The sequence below is a fragment of the Ictidomys tridecemlineatus genome, chromosome 4, assembly GCF_052094955.1.
Source record: "Ictidomys tridecemlineatus isolate mIctTri1 chromosome 4, mIctTri1.hap1, whole genome shotgun sequence".
NCBI classification, from domain to species: Eukaryota; Metazoa; Chordata; class Mammalia; order Rodentia; family Sciuridae; genus Ictidomys; species Ictidomys tridecemlineatus.
This window is the reverse complement of record NC_135480.1, coordinates 190,637,344-190,646,636: the sequence shown is the minus strand read 5'-3', so window position 1 is coordinate 190,646,636 and position 9,293 is coordinate 190,637,344.

The following is a 9,293-nucleotide window of genomic DNA, read 5'->3' as shown; positions in this document are numbered from 1 at the left end:
TCTGGAGAGTGGAGTCTCTCTCTCTCTCTCTCTCTCTCTCTCTCTCTCTCTCTCTCTCTCTCCTTCCTGAGCATCACGTGAGCCACCTCCCTGTGCCACACTCTTCCACCATGATGTTCTGCCTCACCTCAAGCCCCGGGGAATGGAGCCAGCCTTCTATGGACTATGACCTCTGAAACTGTGAGCCCCCAAATAAACTTTTCTCCCCTAAAATTGTTCTGGTCAGGTGTTTTAGTCACCGCAGCAAAAAATCTGACTGAAGCAGAGGGCCCGGCATGCACCTCCAGACAGAGGTCACCCACGGCATAGAGACAGGCATAGGAACTGGGTGAGTCCCTGCACCTGCAAGCACTCGGTGAGTCTGGGGCCAATCCGAGGTGCAAGAAGAGCAGGGAGAGGGAAGTGGAGAGAGGCTGGCAGGGTCCAGGGCAGGCAGGGCCTTCTAGGGAGGTCGCAGATTTGAACTTGGTCTCGAAGGCAACAGAAAGCTGTGACACTGAGCCAGGTGAATGGCTGGCTTCCTTAAAGTCGATGCTGCCGTTACACCGAGGGTCAGAAGGGCCAGGGTAGAGGGCACACGGGAGAGCTTGTCTCCACCCCCCAAGCCAGTGCCACCCATGCACCCTTGGAAGCACATCCCCCCTCTCTCCTCCAGATCTCATCTCTGAACGCACAGACTAGAGAGAAGCTTCTATTTTATTGGTTGGCTAGGACAGGGTAGGTCCGTCACCCCTCTAGATCTCAACTCTAAAACGAAAGACTTTCTGCATCTTTCAGGGCTACGTCCTTAGCTGATTGATTCATGTTATTTCCATTGCTGGAACTGAGTTGATCCTTACAAAGCCAATGGGAAATTTTTAAATAATGCCACTATTTGTTTCCTTATCGCTGGGCACATGACATCATAGCATCACGGTGAGGTCTGTGCTTAAACATTCAGGGGACATCAGAGACAACTGGAGCCTCTGGTCTATCCAAACGGAAGGGCACCAAGCCCCCATAGACCATATGGTCTGCCCTCGAGTTATTTGAATTCCTTTCCTCCTCTTCTAGAAGGCAGGGATGTAGACCTCTGTGATCCCCTCAGTCCTAGCCCAACAAGTTGCACTTTGTTAAAATTTCAGTAAAACTTGGTTGAAGTGGATCAGGCTAATGGATTCCTTAAACCTCTAGTTACTAAAGTTTTGCTCCATTGGGCACTGTGGCGGTTCACGCAGGCTCGTGGGTAGGTATATAAATATTATAATTGGGTGAAATCATGGTTTTTTTCCAGGAATTATTTCTATCCTCCTCACAGTCACTTCTTTACCCTCATAAAACATGTTTGACAAAAGAAAAGGAAAAATCCCTTGTTGTGGTGATTGGTGACTTATTTCTGGAAAGCCAAATCAAGATAAATGCCTGGTTGATTTATAAGATTTTGAGAGCAGATGCAGTTTTGTCAGAGAACCCTACTCAGGAGTCCTGCCCCCAGCGTAGCAGCACGCCATTGAGATGGACTGTGGTTCTTAATCATTCTAGGCTACATTCCTCATCTATCAGGGAAGAATCAACAGATACCGTCTCAGGTGGAGAATAGCTTAAAACTGTAAAGGATGACAGGCCTTACCTAGTACATAGTCGAGATGGCATTGTTCACTCATGCTTGCCAACCCCCACTGCCCTATTCTTCTTGCTCCAACTATACAGCAACAATAAATAAAATGTAAAGAGGAGAAATTAAAAAGGCACAGGCGTTGCTTAAAAACAAGAAAAAAAATTCTCCATGGCCCATAAATGAAAAATGGGAGGAAAGGGCTGTCTCAGTGAGCCTCTGGGGCTCAGCCCGGGGAAGCAAACAGAGAGGTCAGGATTGTACCTTAGGCTATCACAGGGAGCAACAGCCTCCAACAGGAGATGGGGCCCCAAAGCCAGGTGCATTGCTCCGCACCAGGGTTTTGAGTGGTACCCTCTGTTCTTGAAAGGAAGCTAAAAAAGTCTGCTGACTATGTTCAGTTATATGAACCTGCAAACTTAGGGGACATGGAAGGACGGGACTTTATAACTAGAATACCAGTCAAGATGCTGACTCGGTGAAAATACCTGCAATGTCCCCAACGTCACCACTGGGATAGAGCCCCAGACTGCTAATGTAAAACCTGGTTCTGAGCCAAGGGTCCCTGGGGGCTGCTGAAGAGGGAACAGCACAAGCAGAAAGAACCTTTCCACTCACAGTCGACCTCAAACCAAATTCAGGAGGCATATGAAAAGGCCACACCAGTGAAAATGGCAGAGTTGGCACTCCCAAAAAGTCACATGAAAGTGAGCAAAACTGTCCAGAATCAACGTTTTCAGAAGCCTATGACTTAGTGGGGGGGGGGGGGAAGCAGCAGTCTGAGGAGCATGTATGTAAGAAAAGTAGCTAACCCTTGGGAAGGACATTTTAATCTGCCCGATTCCCATCTCATGCCTTCTAGCTCCACAGTAACCTTGAAAATCAGCATCCTGCAGTCATAGTGAAACCAGCAGCCTCTGAGCCTTCAGAGGGGCATAACAGGGTAGAGGCACCTTCGAAACCTCACCCCCAAGAATTATGATCATTTGACCCCTCCAATGCCTGCCTTCCTGGGAAAATCTGCTTAAAAGACTATCTTTACTTGACCTAACTCAAAACACACACAATGCAAAAATCCTTTTCCCTGGGAATGTTTGTTGAAAACAATTAGAGGCAATTGATTAAATTCACGGCTTCCTGCAGTGGTGGACAACTAGAGGCTAACCCAAAGTTTAAAAGGAAAAATTGAGCCAGGTGCACTGGTGCACACCTGTAATCCCAGTGGCTTGGGAGGCTGAGGAAGGAGGATCATGGGTTCAAAGCCAGCCTCAGGAAAAAGCAAGGCACTAAGATGCCCCTGAGTTCAATCCCTGGTATAAAAAAAAGGAAAGAAACAAAGAAAGAAAAGAACAAGGAAAAAATCAAGCCATGAGATGTTCACAAGGGCTTTAAAAACTTCCAACATGTTCTTGGGAATGTAGGAAATCACTTGCATGCATAGAGCTTTACACACACCTAGGAATGTGCACATGCTCAGGAAACACCTGAAAAGATCTGAAGCTCCCACCTTGGGCTTAACCTCAAGATTCTGAACAAATAATAAGTGAAGGCAAAGACAAAGTTGTCAACTGCCTGTCTGAGTTTAGAAAGCATGCCCCAACACACACACACACACACACACACACACACACAACACACACATACAACACACATGCACACAACACACACACAACACACACACAAAACACATGCACACAACACACACACACAACACACACATACACTAGAGTCCCCTGGCAAATATAGGGAGACACTGATTCTGGGAGTTTAAGTAAATCTCTGTCCAGTCATTTGCTTACCACCAAAGTAAACTGAGCAGAGATTTCAATGTCCAAACACAGCAATGATTGCATTTCTGAATTCGTTCAGAAAACTCTCCAAAAATCACAAAAGAAATGAATGAAAGCAGCAAAGGATAACAACCACAAATCCTAGAGAGAAATATGACTTCTAAGTTGACAAATTATATTATTTTAATATGATTTTTTTTTGTTTTCAACAAAATGTCATGAAGCATACAAAGAAATGAAAAAATGGGATTCATACATAGGAAAAAAGCAACTAATGGACAGTGTACCTGGGGAAGAACAGATACTAGTATTACTAGAAGATACTAGTATTACTAGTATTACTATTAAACATCTGATCCTAAAATTGGAAGCACATAGTTTGGGGCAGAAAAAATAAATTCACACCTAGATACATTATAAAGAAGTTGCAATAAATCAAGGATATGGGGAAAAACCTTAAAACCTACCGGAAAACAAACACATTATGCTGAGAGCCATCTTTCATTAACCAGATTAAAGGCTAAAAGAAAATTGGAAAATTGACTTGAAACTGTTAAGGAAAATAACTACCAAACTAGACTTCTATATTCAGCAAACTATCATTCCAAAGGCAGTGTAAAATATTTTTTTCCCTTAGATGTACCATTTACTACTCATCAACTCTCATCAAGAGGAGGTTTAAAATTAAAAAAAAAAAAGAGGAGTAGAATGTAAATTAAATGATATGGTCTGAATGTTTGTGCACCCTCCCCAATGTGTGTGTGTGTGTGTGTGTGTGTGTGTGTGTGTGTTGTGTCTTAATTTCCAATGTACAAGAGTTAGGAAGTGGAGCCTTTGGAGGTGATTAGATCATAAATCCAGAGTCTTCATGATGGGGATCAATGTCCTTATAAAAGAGACCACAAGAAGTGGCCATCCCCTTCCACCACATGAGGACACAGATAAAACATTCTAGCTATGAACAGAAAATGGGCCTCACCAGACACGGAGTCTGCGGGTGCCTTGATCTTGGACTTGCCAACCTTCAGAGCTGTGAGGAATCGATTTCTGCTTCTTGATAAGCTCCCTCGTCTGTGGCATTTTGTTATAGCAGCACAGATGGACCACAGGGATGAACACAGACACTGACAGGAAGGTGTTGGCGAACTTAATTAACCACTGACTGCATATAGGATTTACACCACTGATCATTTTTAACAAATGTGAAACTAAACACTGCAACTGCAAGAAGTAGGATCATTGGTTATTAAATGCAAAAAAAAAAAGTGTGTCAATATCCTTGACTTGCTTAGAAATATCAAATAACTTTTAGATTGTAGTAGAGAAATTGTTTACCATCTACATTAAAATGTAAAGGTGACCACCAAAGGAACACAAATAAAATCTAAGTTTCCTAACTAGCAGGGGCAAAAGGGGTACAATGTGTAGAAAATGCCATTAATTCAGCAAAACCAATGAAGAAACAAAGAAAAGGGTGTAAATTGGAAAAACAAAAGTCCCCGAGTCAGAGATCAAATTAGTATAAATAAAACTGATATTAGCAGTAGAAACAATCAGACTTCATTAAATGAAAATAATGGTCTAACCGATTTTAGTACTTAAAGGTATTTTCCCCCTCACAACACAAATAGCGAAATCTTTAGCCATGAATATCAATTTTTTTGAAAAGGTCTGAAGTTCCTTCTGTTTCTTTTTCTGCTAACCAAATCTGATCATTTCAATCTAAGCTAGCAAGGACAACATAGAGCGGTGGTTATACAATATTGCCCTTCCTTTCTCTCTCTCTCTCTCTCTCTCTCTCTCTCTCTCTCTCTCTCTCTCTCTCTCTCTCTGTCTCTGGTTCTACCCCATTTCCTCCCCCTCTCTTGGGTCAAGTGCAGATGCTGAGTCAGCTGGGACATATGCTGCCTGCCCTTAAGGGAAGCCTGGAATTTCGTCCTGGGCACACCCGACAGCAGTCTGGCACCTTCCCCTGACTCCCCCTTGGGTATCCATCAACCAGGAAGGGCCCCTCCTTCAGGACCCTACCTTTCCCTCTCCATCCCCTCAGCATGCGGCCATAGCCCCCAGATTCCCAGACCCTCAACCTTGTTCCCATTCCGAGACACAGCCACGTAGCCTTGTTGGAGCACTTCCCAAATGTCCGTCACCTGTGGCCACGGCCCACCCTGCAGCTACTCCTTAAGCTCCGCGTCTGGGATGCCGGCTCATCGTAAGGTTGCAAGGACTAGGAACAAGGTTGACCTCTCTGCTTTTGCAAAAGAAATGGCTCAGATTAAACACGGACCTTGTCCAGAGTTCTCATCATGAGTGTTTTCAATTGAATCCTGTGGCTGAAAAAAATGTCAAAAGGTGTCTCTACCCAACAGATCCAAGGGAGAGAGGGGAGGTGAATTAAAAAAAAATTACTGAATAAAAATATTGTTGAATAGGGCTAGGGATGTGGCTCAGGCGGTAGCAGGCTTGCCTGGCATGCACAGGGCGCTGGGTTTGATGCTCAACACCACATAAAAATGAAATAAAGATATTGTGTCCACCTAAAACTAAAAAATAGATTTTTTTAGAAATTATTGAATAAAAACACCCCAAATTTCACTATCCTAAGGCATTTTGGTTGGTTGGTTCATTCGTTTGTACTTGCAATTTACTATTGATTTCCATAGGTCATAGATCAATTTGCCTACAGCCAGTTCCCTACAATGAGTTCCCCTAAAATCTGATCCTGTGTTGAATCCATATGGGTATCTTGTTTTTTTTCTCATCATCTTTTTGGCAATTTATACAGGTCAGACTGTCAGCCTTTCTAAGAGATATTTTTATCTTCTAGAGCTTCATCCATATCTTGTTTGACTCATAACTTTGATTATGGATTCTAATGAAGGATCAAAATAGAGGGACACTCTCCAATTAGTCATCCTTAGTGTCTTGGGCACTATTGAAAAGTGTGTTCCAAGTTCTAAATTTTGAAGGAAGAATTTTTAACAAATAGCCTAACAAGTCTTTAGATATTCAAAAGTAGATTGAAAAGAAGCAATTATACACATGGGCATAAAATGCAATCCCATGATCAAGGAATAGTATAAATCTTTACAATAACTTGGAAGTGAAAATTTTAAAGGTACCCTTAGACAATCCAATAAAAAAGTGAATGTTTAGCATGTCAAAAGGTGGCAAAGCAAAAACCGATACAGTAATGGAATCAACAGAGAAACACCTAAAGGTGAGCGGGGGGCTTTTTGGAGTATCAGTTGTCAGATGAATTGATAATCAGGCAAAGCAATTCCCAGGGATTTGGTTCACCGGATCATTCAACATAGCGGCCACCAGGTTCTGTTTTCCCGTTTCCCATGATAACTTAAACTTTTTCCCTTTGTCATGAATTCCTTATATTTCAGTAACATTTGTTTTTCCTGACCATAAAAGTAATGCCCATCCATTGTAGAAAATCTGGAAAATACATAAAAGCATAAAGAAGAAAACAAAAATCAGTCCTGACCCCGTCATTTGGAAAGAGGCATTGATTGGTTTTAATGAGATCCTCTTGCTCTCATCGAGGGGGCGGGATATATGCACAACAGTTCCTATTTTAAATGTCAATTTGTTTTTCCCGTGATAAACTGTGCCGCAGTTTGATCAGCTACATCTAATTTATGGGGTACCCAGCTTTTCTGGCGTTTGTAGATATACCACATCGAACAGCATCATATATATAACTTCTGCTTTGGTTGAATTCTTTTTCTTTCCAGAAAATCCCACCCTGACTATGGAATTGTGGAATCAGAAGTTCTCATTATGCAAAACTCAACACAGGTTGTTCAAAAGAGAAAATGGAGGCCCGGAGAGGAGCAGGGACTTACCTGAAGTCATCTCACCATTGAGTAGCCTCAGACCCAGGTCCCCCAGTTCCTGGCCACCCACGTAGCCCTGTACTCGTGGATGGCAGGACTCTCCAAATATGGGGAATCTGTTGTTGTTGGAGTCCACTCAGGCTGTTATTCTTCCCCCATTAAGTTAAAGAGACTGTAAACGTTTTCTAATAACCAAAACCTACAAAATGGATTGTTAGAAGATTCTAAAGTCTCACCCTGGGGCAAACATTTATCAGGCTAAAATAAATCTCTGCAAAGCCTTTATAGGATCCTCAAAACCCAATTCCACAACAAAATGCTTGTTTTTATTATAAATTGAGGTTTCATTGTCAGCATGAATGCAAACCATGCTGCTGACATGGTAAACACAAAGCCTGTGAGCAGTCATGAATACTCACACACCTTTGGCAGAAGTAATCATGACCTAGAGCTACAGTGCCAGCCAAATTTTGATAGGCACTCCCCGTGAAATGTGCCACAATCCCCATGCCCTTCAGCAAAGGACAGGGACAGGCCAAGGTCATGGTGGTCCTACTTCTGAAGGCTGAGGTGGCTATACTGTGGGAAACATGAATGGCTAAGGCAGAGGAATCTCAGTCTGTGTAGGACTTAAGAGCAGGTGCAAGGCAGGATGGGAAGAGTGGAATAACCAGACATCACAAGCCGATCTTCCATATCTGCTTTTTGTTTTTGTTGGGATAGATTTTACATAATATGAAACTCACAATTCTAAAGTGTTCCGTTGTATCAGTCCGTTTTCCGTTGCTATGACAAATTACCAGAGGCAGGGTGATTTGTAAAATAAAGAGATCTATTTAGTTCACAGTTCCAGAAGTCTGAGAGCACGGTGCCGGCTTCTGCTTTGTTCTGGTGAAAGAGGAAAAGCCAGGAAAGGTCTGGAATGGAGCTGGGTACATTCAGGAGCCATTGGAGCTCAACATGAAGAGACTGAGGAATCGTTCAGCATGGGGCTCAGATTTGTCCTTCCAAAGAATGGAAGGTGACGGCTAAAGAACCAGAGAACCCCAGCAGGCATTTGGGGTGGAGGGCTGCGGTGGGTCTGGGTGACGTGCCTGGGGAAGCCGCATTGCGAGAGGCAGGTGGGGGTGAGCGCGGGGGAGGACAAACACTAGCATCTCCTGCAAGGGACCAGGAGCCTTCCTGGAGGAGCACCTAGCTGGACGGAGTGGACGGGGCTGATGGGGCAGGTGCGTCCTCCTGCAGGCTGCGAGGCTTGAATGACAGAACTGATCTTCTCCCAGCTGCAGAGGCCAGGAAGTCTGAGACCAAGGTCTCAACACTCTGGGCTTCAGGGAGGGCTCCCCCCTGGCTTGGAGGTGGTGTCTCCGATGGCAGAGAAGCTCCCTGGGGTCTCCTCCTCCCGTGGGGATCCAGTCCATCAGATCAGAGCTCCACCTTTTAGGGACCTGCGTCACCTGCTAACGGCCCTGTCTCCAAATACAGCCACATCAAAGGTCACGGATTCAAGATAGGAATCTGGGGAAAGGACACCATTCTGTCCACAGCACAAGACTTTGGCCATTTTGTCCTGAGGACGGGGGGGAGCCCGTGAAGGATTCTGAGCCTGAAAATGTGAAGGGTCAACATGGTGGACTGGGGCCTCCAAGTGTGGCTCAGAGAGAGGCCGGGGCAGGGGGAGTGTGGGTGGGAGCGTGGACACACCCGGAGCTGGCCTGACGGACCAGGTCAGGGGTGAGCCTTGACCATGGGTGTGGAAGGAAATCAAGGCAGGAGACGGCTTGAGGAAGGGTCACTCCACGGGAAGGGGAGGACTGGATGTGGGTCACTCCACGGGAAGGGGAGGACTGGATGTGGGTCACTCCACGGGAAGGGGAGGACTGGATGTGGGTCACTCCACGGGAAGGGGAGGACTGGATGTGGGTCGCGAGGGCTGGAGAAGTCAGAATATTTTCAGTAGCTGGGTTTCAGGGGTGTCCCTCGTGGGGACAGGGAATCCAGGAAGAGAAAACAGACAGCTCTTGTAAGATAGCGCCAGCTCTGTTTTGACATCCCTTAGAG